The following is a 14,671-nucleotide window of genomic DNA, read 5'->3' on the forward strand; positions in this document are numbered from 1 at the left end:
CACTTGGTCAACTTCACTGTGACCTTGGGCAAGTCACTTCACTTCTCTGGGCCTCAATTCCTCATCTGGAAAATGGGGATTAAGACTGGGAGTCCCATGAGGGACAGGGTAGGGATTGTCTCTATCTGTTGCCAAACTGTAGTTTCCAAATGCTTAGTACACTGCTCTGCACACAGTAAGCGCTCAATAAATACGATTGAATAAATGAATGAATGAATGAATGAATCCCCCACAGCACCTAGAATCATAGTAAGCACTTAACAAATACCACAATTCATTCATTAATTCATTAATTCACTGTGGGTGGGAAATGAGTCTGTTTATGGCTACACTGTCCTCTTCCAAGTGCTTAGCACAGTGCTCTGCACACAGTAAGTGAATTATGGCATTTGTTAAGCGCTTACTATGTGCCAAGCTCTGTTCTAAGCTCTGGTATAGATACAAGGTAATCAGGTTGTCCCAGGTGGAGCTCACAGTCTTAAACCTCATTCATTCATTCATTCATTCATTCATTCAATCGTATTTATTGAGCCCTTACTGTGTGCAGAGCACTATACTAAGCACTTGGGAAATACAAGTCGGCAACATATAGAGACGGTCCCTACCCAACAATGGGCACTCATTTTACAGATGAGGTAACTGAGGCACAGAGAAGTTAAGTGACTTGCCCAAAGTCACACAGCTGACAATTGGCGGAGCCGGGATTTGAACCTATGACCTCTGACTCCCAAGCCCGTGCTCTTTCCACTAAGCCACGAAGTGCTCAATAAATATGACTGAATGAGTGAAATGCCATGATTCATTTATTCATTCATTTACTGTGGGCAAGGAATGTGTCTGTTTATTGCTATATTGTACTCTCCCAAGTGCTTTGTACAGAGTTCTGCTGGTGGTCAGCACTCAGTAAGCATAATAGACCGACTGATTGACTTCCCATCATCCATCCAGGGGTGAGACAGAATCACCCCAAATCGGGTCCTGAAGCAATCAGACCCTCCAACATTCAATCCCCGCTGAGTGCCATCTCCATCCCACTAGGGTAGACATCCACAGGAGATGGCTCGTTAGTTGTGCAAAGTACAAGAATGGAAACAAACCACTGCGGAGTCAACTCCTAACCGCCGACTGCCGGGAAAATCCACAACAGAGAGGTTCTCCTAGAGAGCCATGGTCAAAGGGGGTAAAAGCATTGTGCAGTCTGGGAGGGGAAGAGCCACGGACGTCGGAAACCCTGAAAACTTTCTTTTTCTCCAAAGGGCGGCTTCTGCGTTCGATCCACGGGGTGGAAGGAAACCGAAAGCTTCTAGATTTGCCATTTCCAGATGCAGTTGATGAATGGATTATAAAGCCATCCCCCCTCCACCCGGAATCTCACCCTCCTCTTGGGGCTAAGGAATCCTGGGATCAGGTTCGGCTTCGGATATCTGGCCATGCTGAGGCGAGGATCCAAAGTTCTCCCACCCACCCGGGGGGCTCATGACGCAATCGCTCACATCGGGTGCAGAGGGCAACGTGATGACGTCTGAAGCGGTGTTGGACAGAGAGGCTCTTCTCAGTCCCTGCTCCTGTTGTTATCTTTTTTTCTGGTACATGTTAAGTGCTTACTATGTACCAGACACTATTCTGAGAGGCTCTTCTCAGTCCCTGCTCCTGTTGTTATCTTTTTTTCTGGTACATGTTAAGTGCTTACTATGTACCAGACACTATTCTGAGAGGCTCTTCACAGTCCCTGCTCCTGTTGTTATCTTTTTTTCTGGTATTTGTTAAGTGCTTACTATGTACCAGACACTATTCTGAGAGGCTCTTCTCAGTCCCTGCTCCTGTTGTTATCTTTTTTTTTCTGGTATTTAAGCACTTACTATGTACCAGACACTATTCTAAGAGCTGGGGTAGATGCAGGGTGATCAGATTGGACAGGTCCGTGTCCCACGTGGGGCTCACAGTCTTAATCCCCATTTTACAGGTGAGGGAACTGAGGACCAGAGAAGTGACGTGACTCACCCGAGGTCACACAGCAGGTGAGCAGTGGAGCCGGGATTGGAACCCAGGTTCTTCTGAATCCCGGGCCCGGGCTCTATCCACGAGGTCACACTACCGCCAAGTAAATCCTGGTCTGCTGTGGTAGAGCCCTCCCAGTCCCCTCCTTTGTGACATTCCCAGAACAGCCACCCCTTCCCCAGAACCAGCCTGGGTGCCAGATTTCCTGACCAAGAACTGGTCCAGACCTCTGGTGTTCCAGATCCAAAACCGGCCCAGACAGCCAGACTTCCGGACCAAGAATTATCCCAGACCACCAGACTTCCAGACCGAGAATTGGCCCAAAACACCAGATTTCTGGACCAAGAATCGGCCTTGACTGACTGACTTCCATATCAAAAACTGGCCCAAGCCACCAGACTTCCGGACCAAGAATTAGCCCAGACCACCAGACTTCCAGATCAAGAAATGGCCAAGACAGAAAGACTTCCAGATCAAGAACCGGCCTAGATTGCCAAACTTCCAGACCAAGAATCGGCCCAGACCACCAGACTTCCAGACGACGAACCGGCCCAGTTGGCCAAACTTCCGGACCAAGAACCAGCCCAGACCACCAGACTTCCAGATCAAAAACCGGCCCAGACCACCAGACTTCAGGACCAAGAATTGGCCCAGATCGCCAGACTTCCAGATTAAAAACCAGTCCAGATGGTCAGATTTCCAGACCAAGAACCAGCCTAGACCGCCAGACTTCCAGATCAAAAACTAGCCCAGACCGCCATACTTCCAGACAAAGAACCGGCCCAGATTGCCAAACTTCCAGATCAAGAATCTTCCCAGACCGCCAGACTTCCAGACGAAGAACAGGCCCAGTCAGCCCAACTTCCAGATCAAGAACCAGCCCAGATCGCCAGACTTCCGGATCAAAAACCTGCCCAGACTTCCAGACTTCCTGACCAAGAATTGGCCCAGATCACCAGAATTCCAGATCAGGAATTGGCCCTGACCGTCAGACTTCCAGATCAAAAAATGGCCCAGACCACCACACTTCCCGGATGAAGAACTGGCCCAGTTGGCCAAACATCCAGACCAAGAACCATCCCAGACTACCAGGCTTCCATTTCAAAAACCAGCCCAGACTGCCAGACTTCAGGACTAAGAATTGGCCCAGATCGCCAGACTTCCAGATTAAAAACCGGTCCAGATGGTCAGATTTCCAGACCAAGAACCGGCCTAGACCGCCAGACTTCCAGATCAAAAACTAGCCCAGACTGCCATACTTCCAGACAAAGAACCGGCCTAGATTGCCAAACTTCCAGATCAAGAATCTTCCCAGACCGCCAGACTTCCAGACGAAGAACAGGCCCAGTCAGCCCAACTTCCAGATCAAGAACCAGCCCAGATCGCCAGACTTCCGGATCAAAAACCTGCCCAGACTGCCAGACTTTCTGACCAAGAATCGGCCCAGATCACCAGAATTCCAGATCAGGAATTGGCCCTGACCGTCAGACTTCCAGATCAAAAAACGGCCCAGACCGCCAGACTTCCTGGATGAAGAACCGGCCCAGTTGGCCAAACATCCGGACCAAGAACCAGCCCAGACCACCAGACTTCCAGATCAAAAACCGGCCCAGACCGCCAGACTTCAGGACCAAGAATTGGCCCAGATCGCCAGACTTCCAGATTAAAAACCGGTCCAGATGGTCAGATTTCCAGACCAAGAACCGGCCTGGACCGCCAGACTTCCAGATCAAAAACCAGCCCAGACTGCTATACTTCCAGACAAAAAACTGGCCTAGATTGCCAAACTTCCAGATCAAGAATCTTCCCAGACTGCCAGACTTCCAGACGAAGAACAGGCCCAGTCCACCAAACTTACAGACCAAGAATCGGCCCTGAACGCCAGACTTCCAGATCAAAAACTGGCCCAGACTGCCAGACTTCTGGACCAAGAATTAGCCTAGACTGCCAGACTTCCAGGCCGAGAATCATTCCAGACCACCAGATTTCCAGACCAAGAACTGTCCCAGATTGCCAGACTTCCAAAGCCAGAATGGATCCAAGCCACCAGACTTCCAGACCAAGAATCAGCATGCAGGAATTGATGCTTATCATTCGTTCATTCAGTCGTATTCTTTGAGTGCTTACTGTACATGGATCACTGTACTAAGTGCTTGGGAGAGGATAACAACAATAAACAGACACATTCCCTGCCCACAATGAGCTTACAGTCCAAAGGGCCTCACAATAATAATGATGATGATGATATTTGTTAAGGGATTACTATTTGCCTAGCACTGTTCTAAGCGCTGGGATAGATATAAGGTTATCAACTTGTCCCACGTGGGGCTCACAGTCTTCATCCCCATTTTTTGCAGATGAGGTTACTGAGGCCCAGAGAAGTTAAGTGACTTTCCCACAGTCACACAGCTGACAAGTGGCGGAGCCGGGATTAGAACTTACGATCTCTGATTTCCAAGCCCAGGCTCTTTCCACTAAGCCACACTGCTTTCTTGTCCCTGCCCATGAAAACCCAGCTGTAAACTATAAGCTCGTTGTGGGCAGGGAATGAGTCTGCTTATTTTTGTATTGTACTCTCTCACGCGCTTACTACAGTGCTCTGCACGCAGTAAGCGCTCGATAAATACGACTGAATGAACAAAGGATTGAATGAACTCGGGTGAGGAGAAGCATGGCACATTGTGAAGCGAATGCCAAGTTTCCCAATTCTACACACGGGATCCATTTATGGACCAATAGCACCTTAACCTAACAGGTCCGTCCTTACAGCTATTTTTTTATTCTTATTTTTCATGATATTTGTTAAACTCTTACTATATTCCAGACACTGTACCAATCAATCAGCTGTATTAATGAGTGCTTACTGTGCGCAGAGCACTGTACTAAGCGCTTGGGAGCTTGCAGCAGAGGTGGTGGGCTCGCTCCCTGCCGACAACGAGCTTACAGTCTAGAGGGTGCCTATTTGTTGTTCTATTGCACTGTCCCAAGAGCTTAGTACAGTGCTTTGCACACAGTAAGCGCTCAATAGATGCAATCGATCGAATGGATGAATGAATGAAGCGCCGAGAAAGATACTCAACGTGTCATCCTCAGTGCTCCGCACGGCGCTCACGTAAGATTCTTTGGCTGGAAAACTTTACCACTGGAAGCAGAGCCCTACTGTGAGTCCCTTATTTCCAAAGTTGCCTATTCAGTAATAATACTAATAATAATAATAAATTAATTACTCATTTTGAAGCTTGAGTCACTTCAAGTACCGCATACATGCCCTAAGGGGCGATTTAAAAAATCTAGTCTTGGCTAGCTGATTTTTCCGATCCTTTTGTTTCAGCTTTGCCACATTAATATGGGTAGTTTGAATGACCACAATTTGCAGACCAGAGGACCCGGGGGGGTCGGCCAGGGGAGGGGGACACTTGTGAAGGCTACAAGTAAGTGACTCTAAAACTAGTACAGTGCTCTGCACACAGTGAGCACTCAGTAAATGCGATTGAATGAATGAATGATCCAGTATGAAGATTTCGGGCCATCTAAATTAAAAAATGTCCCCTATTTGTGTGGGATTGCAGTGTTCTCTAGTGGCAAAACTTGGCAACAGTCCAAATGAATCCAGTCCAACAATCAATCAAGACTAGCGTTGGGTAAGTTAAATGCTCACCCTGAATCATACTAAACCCGGGGAGGAGTTCATGAAGACGAATTCGGCCACGGTCCCCAGCCCACGTGGGGTTCATAGTCTACTGCTGGGCGGGGGAGACGGGCAGCCAGCAGTGGAACAGCAAGCAAAAATTAAACAAAAACAGAAACGCCCTCCTTGCAGGGAAAGGTAAGGGTTCAATCCCCGCTGTCCTCACCTCCCTTGGGTTGACCACCCTGTTCTAATCACCGCACTCTTCCCGATATGAAATGACTCCAAAGATTTCGGGCAGGAGAAAAGAGAAGGCCCTTCCCGGAGAATGAATTCTCCAGCTCTGAAGGAGCGAGAACTTCAGAAACCACACCATTCAATGAAACCGTTTTATAGGACAGAATCATTGAGTCTGGTTTGGAAGCCTACTTGTAAAATCATTCTCCAGTGCAATGGTTCTGTTGACCAGCTGTCTGTGCTTTAGCGTAATGTTCACTTCTCTGTCCCTCATCTCTGCACACCCCCGCCGAAAAAAAGCTCTGGATTTAGCATTTAAAACCTCAAAAAGAGTCCACTGGATTCTGTGTTTTCATAAAGTTGCCCCAAAACCCATTCAGGGCTGAAACCAAGCTAGAGACATCCTGACTGCTTGTCGGTTGATAAGCAGTAAAGTCCAAGAGTGGAGCGAGATGGTCTCACAAGTTTAATGGTAATGTTTGCTAGACTCTAATATTTAAAATGAATAAACTTTGGGAAGAAACTATATTTTGAAGCGGACCGAGTCGGAGAACAGAGGCTTTTTGTGTGCGTCCCGCCCAGAAACAGAGTGACAAAGTCGCCCTGTTGTGCCTTTCTGAAATCTGCATTTACTTGTTGGCAGAGTAAAAAGGAAAGAAGAAAAAAAAAGTTGGAAAAGAAGGCCCACGATAAATGAAAGAAAGCATTTTGATGGAAAATGTACCTCTGACATTTAGCCATTTACAGATCCGAAATTGAACACTTAAAGGAGATGAACCCATGAAGGGAAGCCGAGGCCACAGTCTCATACCGTGTGACGGAACAGGTGTGTGATACCCGCCCATCCCTCCGCGATCCGACTGATCTCTTGATGATGCACATGAAAAGGCCCCCGTGCTGCTAATATTGACCTTCCCGGGCCTCGTTTCCAGGAATAAGGCCAGCTAATAACCCATGCAACAACAGCGCAGCGTTTGCTGATGGACTTTGGGAATCAGAACAAGCATTGTGCCAGACTGGTCAATGCTAACCAAGGTCTTGTGGAAAAACAGGAAGCGTCTGTATCGCAAAGCAAATACTGAGCTGTTTATCCACAAGGGCAGAGCCATCAAAGCAATTTGTACTTTTCAGACTGCACTACCAGTAACCTCTCCTCTGACCTGGAAGAGTCACCGTATCTGGGCTTTTGTGGGTTGTTTTTTTTAATTCAATTCAATTCAATCGTATTTATTGAGCACTTACTGTGTGCAGAGCATAGTACTAGGAAAGTACAATTCAGCAACAAATAGAGACAATCCCCGCTCACAACCGGCTCACAGTCTGAAGTGGGGGAGAAAGGAATCAAAACAAGTAAACAGGCATCAATAGCATCAATATAAATACATAGAATTACAGATATATACACATCATTAATGTAGATAAATAGGATTTTAAACACGTACATATATACACAAGTGCTGTGGGGAGGGAAGGGGGGGTGGAGAGGGAGAGAGTTGGGATAATTGGGAGGGGAGCAGAGGAAAAGGGGGGCTTAGTCTGGGAAGGCCTTCTGGAGGAGTAGAGCCTTCAGCAGGGCTTTGAAGGGGGGAAGTGTGCTAGTTTGGCAGATGTGAGGAGGGAGGGCATTCCAGGCCAGAGGTAGGATGTGGACCAGGGGTTGACGGCAGGACAGGCGAGAAGGACGTCCAGTGAGAAAGTTAGTGGCAGAGGAGCGGAGTGTGCAGGCTGGGAAGGAGAAGAAGAGAAGGGAGGTGAGGGAGCAGGGGGCAAGGTGATGGAGAGCTATATTTCATGGTATTTGTTAAATGCTTACTACGTGCCAGGCACTGTACTAAGCACTGGGTTAGATACGAGCTAATTGGATCACGCGCAGTCCCTGTTGCACATGGGGATCGTGGTTTTAATCCTCAATGAGGCCCATAGAAGTGAAGCAACTTGCCCAGGGTCACACAGCAGACAGGTGGCAGAGCCGGAATTAGAACCCAGGTCCTTCGGACTCCCGGGCCCGGGTTCTATCCACCAGACCACACTGCTTCTCTGGGTGGAGAGGAAATTTAGGGGTGGGTCTGCCCCCCGCCCCAGAATCGTAATAATAATAATGGTATCTGTTAAGCACTTACTATGTGGCAGGCACTGTACTAAGCACTGGGATGGATATAAGCAAACCAGGTTGTACATAGTCCCTGTCCTGCTGAGGGCTGTCTCAACCCCCGTTTTATGGATGAGGTAACTGAGGCCCAGAGAAGTGAAGTGAATTGCCCAAGGTCACACAGCAGACAAATGGCAGAGCTGGGATTAGAACCCACAACCTCTGGCTCTCAGGCCCCTGCTCTTTCCATTAGACCACACTGCTCTTCATCTAATTGTGTTCAAATAATAACAGGCGTGTGCTCCTCTCGCTAAACTTCAAGCTCTTTGTGGGCAGGGAATATGTCTACGAACGCTGAGAAGCAGTGTGGACTAGTGGATAGAGCACGGGCTTTAGAGTTAGAAGGACTTGAGTTCTAATTCCGGCTCCCCTACCTTGGATAAATCACTTCACTTCTCCCGGCCTCCGTTCCTTCATCTGTAAAATGGGGATTAAGACTGAGAGCCCTCTGCGGGACAGGGACTGGGTCGAACCTGTTTAGCTTGTATCTATCCCAGCGGTCAGTACAGTGCCTAGGTACATAGAAAGCGCTTAACGAATACCATAAAAAAATTCTTTTGTATTGTATTCTCCCAGGCATTTAGTGAAGTGCTCTGCACACAGAAAGTGCTCAGCAAATGCCACTGAGTGATCCATTTGGTGCAATGCACTGTATTGGAAAATTAGAACTCCAGAATAAAGAATCAATCAATCAATAATAATAACAGTAATAATAATAATGGCATTTGTTAAGCACTTACTATGTGCGAAGCACTGTTCTAAGTGCTGGGGGGGGGATACAAGTTGATCAGGTTGTCCCTCTCTGTGTCTCTCCCTTTCACTTTCTGTATTATGTATATATTTAGATAGAAAGACATGGTTGGGTAGGGATTGTCTCTATACGTTGCCAATTTGTACTTACCAAGCAGTTAGTAATAATAATAATAACAATAATAATAATAATAATGGTATTTGTTAAGCACTTACTATGTGCAAAGCACTGTTCTAAGCACTGGGGGATACAGGTGATCAGATAGTCCCATGTGGGGCTCACAGTCTTCATCCCCATTTTACAGATGAGGGAACTGAGGTACAGAGAATAATAATAATAGTGAAAATGATGGTATTTGTTAAGCAGTTACTATGTGACAAGCACTGTTCTAAGAGCTGGGGTAGATACAAGGTCATCAGGTTGTCCCACGTGGGGCTCACAGTCTTCATCCCCATTTTACAGATGAGGTAACGGAGGCTCAACGGTATTTATTGAGCACTCACTATGTACAGAGCACTGTACTAAGCGCTTGGGACAGTACAATACAAAAGAAGTGTTGAATTCCTTGCCTATTAGGAGCCTACACTCAAACAGGGAGGCAAACATAAAAATATCGGCTACTAAAGTAGTCACAATTAAGAATTGAGTACACATATATAAATGAGCACTAACATGAGTGAAACTGAGTTTATATGTGCAAGAGTTGACTGAAGGGATGATGTGGCTCAGGATGCTGGGCAATTAATCCATCAATGGTACTTATTGAGTGCTTACTGGGAGCAGGACACTGTACTAAGTGTTTGGGAGAATACAACACAACCCCACAGCATTACAGGCACATTCCCTGCCCACAACAAGCTTACATTCTAGGAGGAATCAGAGAAATGAAATCAGAGAAACCTTGCTAGAGGAGATGGGATCAATTCTGTGCTTCCCAAGCACTTAGTGCAGTGCTCTGCACACAGTAAGCACTCAATAAATACGATTGAATGAATGAATTCGTCAGTGATATTTTTTGAACACTTTCTGTGTGCCGAGCATTGCAGTAAGTGCCCTGGGGAGTACAAAACGGTTGATTTGGAACACACGATCCTTGCCCACAAAGAACTTACAGTCGAAAAAGGGATTTTAGGATAGCTTTGAAACGTGTAGCCTGTCTGGTGTGGGAAGCCAGGGGAACAGCATGAGTGAGAGGATCAAGGCAGGAGAGTCAAGAGCAAGGGACAGGCTAGAAAGTTGGATGCTGAGAAACGAAGACAGCAAACTGGGCAATAGTGGGGGACGAGAGCAGTCCTGCCAGAGAAGACAAATCCGGTTTCTGGAAGCAGCGTGGCTCAGCGGAAAGAGTCAGAGGTCATGGGTTCAAATCCCGGCTCTGCCAATTGTTAGCTGTGTGACTTTGGGCAAGTCAGTTAGCTTCTCTGGGCCACAGTTACCTCATCTGCAAAATGAGGATTAAGATTGTGAGCCCCACATGGGACAACCTGAAGCAGCGTGGCTCAGTGGAACGAGCCCGGGGCTTCGGAGTCAGAGGTCATGGGTTCAAATCCCGGCTCCGCCAACTGTCAGCTGTGTGACTTTGAGCAAGTCACTTCACTTCTCTGGGCCTCAGTTACCTCATCTGTAAAATGGGGGTTAAAACTGTGAGCCCCCCGTGGGACAACCTGATCAGCTCGTAACCTACCCAGCGCTTAGAACAGTGCTTTGCACATAGTAAGCGCTTAACAAATACTATTATTATTATTATTATTGTATCCCCCCAGTGCTTAGAACAGTGCTTTGCGCATAGTAAGCGCTTAACAGATACCATCATTATTATTATTATCTTCTTGGAATCGCTCTCAACTTGCAATGGCAGCATGAGGTGACCAAGAAGATTCTGGAGCACGTTATGAACTCAGGAAAGTGACAGGGAGAATGCCAATCTCCCAGGGCAAAATGAATGTTTTCTAGATATGGCGAAGCATAGATAATGGTAGGTTATCAATCAATCGATCAAATGTATTGAGCACTTACTGTGTGCAGAGCACTGTACTAAGCACTTGTGAGAGTACAATACAACAGAGTTGGTAGACACAGTCACTGCCCACAACGAGCTCCCATTGTAGAGAGGGAAAATACAGGAATGGACCAAGAAGTGGCACGGCCTGGTGAGAAAAAGACTGTGAGCCCGTTTCTAGACTGTGAACCCATTGCGGGGTAGGGATCATCTCTACATGTAGCCAACTTGTACTTCCCAAGTGCTTAGTACAGGGCTGTGCACACAGTAAGCGCTCAATAAATACGATTGAATGAATGAATGGTCTAGTGGAAAAAAGAAGAAGAAGAAGAAGAAGAATTGTGGTATTTGTTAAGCACTTACTGAGACACTGTACTAAGCGCAGGGGTGGATACAAGTAAATTGGCTTGGACGCAGTGCCTGTCCCTCGTGGGGTGCACAGTCTCAATCCCCATTTTACAGATTAGGGAATTGAGGCTCAGAGAAGTGCAGTGACTTACCCAAGGTCACACAGCAGACCAGTGGTGGAGCCAGGATTAGAACCCACAACCTTCTGAGTCCCAGGCTGGTGCTCTATCCACCATTCCTTGCTGCTTCCCAATAATGCAGGCCTAGAAGTCAGAGAACTTTGATTTTAATCCCACCTTTGCCACTTGTCCACTGTGTGATCTTGGAGGAGTCATTTCACTTCTCTGTACCTCAGTTTCCTCAACTGTAAAATGGGGATTAAATACCTGTTGTCCCTCTTACTTACAGCGTGAGCCCCATGCAAGACAGGGACTGTGTCCGACCTAATTCACCTGAACCTAGTCAGGGCTTAAAACAGTGTTTGACACAAAGTAAGCTCTTAACAAATGCCACACACACAAAAAAAGGTAGGCGAGGCACAGGGGTTGCTCTCCTAGGAAAAAAGTTTTGTGAAGATCGCTGCTGAAAGAGGGAACGTTAAAAGCAGACCCAAGCCTGATATAAATCAACCCCCTTGAGCTGTGAGCCCGTTGTGGGCAGGGATTGTCTCTGTTGCTGAATTGCACTTTCCAAGCGCTTAGTACAGTACTCTGCACACAACAAGCACTCAATAAATATGATTGAATGAGCAATAAGAACCTATACTCATCTGTAAACAGTGTGGAAGGATCCATCACTCACTACTCTTTTCAATCTGTCTCCCCCTTCTAGACAGTGAGCCCGTTGTTGGGTAGGGACTGTATATGTTGCCGACTTGTACTTCCCAAGTGCTTAGTACAGTGCTCTGCACACAGCAAGCACTCAATAAATATGACTGAATGAATGAATGAACCACATCTTTGAATGTAGTAAAAATAATAATAATAATAATGGTGTTTATTAAGCACTTACTATGTGCAAAGCACTATTCTAAGTGCTGGGGAGGTTACAAGGTGATTAGATTGTCCCATGGGGGGTGGTTCACAGTCTTAATCCCCATTTTCCAGATGGGGTAACTGAGGCACAGAGAAGTTAAGTGACTTGCCCAAAGTCACACAGCTGACAGTTGGCAGAGTCAGAATTTGAACCCATGACCTCTGACTCCAAAGCCCGGGCTCTTTCCACTAAGCCAAACTGCTTCCCTAAATATGTAGGATATTGCTCTCTTTCTGTCTCTCGATTTTTCTGTCTTTTCTTTCTCTTCGTCCCCTCCCTCACTTTTGTCACTGGCATTTATTAAGTGCTTACTACGTGCCAGGCATTGAACGTGAGATAGATAGAAGCTAATCTCCCACTTCTAGACCGTGAGCCCATTGTTGGGTAGGGACCGTTTCTATATCTTGCCAACTTGTACTTCCCAAGCGCTTAGTACAGTGCTCTGCACACAGTAAGCGCTCAATAAATGCAAATGAATGAATGAATGAAGGAATGAATGATCAGGTTGGACACAGTCCACATCCCACATGAGGCTTACATTCTTAATCGTCCTTTTGCAGTCGAGGTAACTGAGGCACAGAGAAGCTACGTGACTTGCCCAAGGTCACACAGCAGACAACTGGTGGAGCTCTACCTTCTAGGCCGCGCTTCTTCTGCTCTCTCTCTCTCTCTCTCTCTCTCTCTCTCTCTCTCTCTCTCTCTCTCTGTGTCTCTCCCTTTCACTTTCTGTATTATGTATATATTTAGATAGAAAGACATGGTTGGGTAGGGACTGTCTCTGTATGTTGCCAATTTGTACTTCCCAAGCACTAAGTAATAATAATAATAACAATAATAATAATAATAATGGTATTTGTTAATCACCTGCTGTGTGCAAAGCACTGTTCTAAGCACTGGGGGATACAGGTGATCAGATAGTCCCATGTGGGGCTCACAATCTTAATCCCCCTTTTACAGATGAGGGAACTGAGGCACAGAGAAGTTAAGTGACTTGCCCAAAATCGCAAAGCTGATAAGTGGCAGAGTCGGGATTAGAACCCATGACCTCTGACTCCCAAGCCTGTGCTCTTTCCACTGCTCTGCACACAGTAAGAGCTCAATAAATACGATTGAATGAATTCAGACACTGGGAGAAATAAGACAAATAGACAGAGAACAGCTCTATGCACTTAGACGGCAAAGCAGTGCATCTTAGTGGAAAAAGCACGGGCCCGGAACTTAGAGGACCCGGGTTCTAATCCTGCTGTCGCTTGCCTGCTGTGTGACCTTGGGCAAATCATTTAACTTTTCTGAGCCTCAGTTTACTCATCTGTAAATTGGGAGTTAAATATCTGTTCTCCCTCCCACCTGTGAGTCCCATGTAATTCAGGGATTGTGCCCAAACTGATTTTCTTGTGTCTCCCCCATCACTCAATATAGTGCTTGGCACATAGGAAGTGCTTAAGAAATACTATTAATATTATCATTATTATTGCTGTTATTACATTGGATCAGTGGGAGTGTATATGTAAAATGTGCACAATCACATCCAATCCTGTCTCCCTTTTTGGTGCTGGGCGGTAGGAAAGTGTGAGAGACAGATTCCCTTGAGCCAACATAGCTGCAGTGGGTTTGGAGCTCTGAAAATGAATTCCCACCCATCAGGATATGGAAACTTGGAAACAAGAGTAATTACCCACTGGTAACAATGCCCAAAAGAACTCTTCAAACCGCTTTCATGGTAAGAGCTTAACAAATACCATAATTATCATTATAATCATCATTATTATTATTATGACCTTGTGCTGGCAACAGACAGCTGAATCTCTTACCCCTTCCTTGTCTGAAGCGGATGCTCTGACCTAGAGGGGCCCCGGCTGCCCTAGACTGGAAGTTCGTTGTGGGCAGGGAGCGCGTCTACAACTCTGTTCTGTCGTACTCTTCCAAGCGCCTAGTACAGTGCTCTGCACACAGGAAGCGCTCAAGAAATACCAACGACTGATTCATTAATTGATTCCATCAGGAGGATGTTTGATCCGGGTTGGGGGGGTGTTTCTGACTTGGAAAACCAGCTGCTACTGGGGCTCTGATTCTGCTCAATTGTCTAAAGTTATCAGTTGGCGAACGCTTGTGTGTGTGTGTGTGTGTGTCTGTGTCCACACACAGACACACAGCACACACACACACACACACACATTTCAAGCTCCGTCTGCTCCCTGGGGAGAAGAAGGAAGGGAAAACCACACTTTTCTCAGCCAGCTACAACTTAGGAATCAAAGCCATCCCCTTTGAATAAGGAAGCGATTCATCTTTGGAAATTCTCCATTTATTGGCGGTTGATGGCTAAGGGGCATCTTGCGATTAATTGTTCGTGTCGGCTACCATTAGAGGGCACTCAACAACCCTGCTTTAACGCTCAACTGGAAGGAGGGAGAGGGATTGGGAAAGGGGAGGGAAACAGGGAAGGAGGAAAGCGGAGGAGAGGGGGGAGAGAGCTTTCAAGGGGTGGTGAGAAACTCTCCTACACATAGAAAGGAAGAGGGAGAG

Source organism: Tachyglossus aculeatus, chromosome 23, assembly GCF_015852505.1.
Source record: "Tachyglossus aculeatus isolate mTacAcu1 chromosome 23, mTacAcu1.pri, whole genome shotgun sequence".
In the NCBI taxonomy this organism is placed as follows: domain Eukaryota; kingdom Metazoa; phylum Chordata; class Mammalia; order Monotremata; family Tachyglossidae; genus Tachyglossus; species Tachyglossus aculeatus.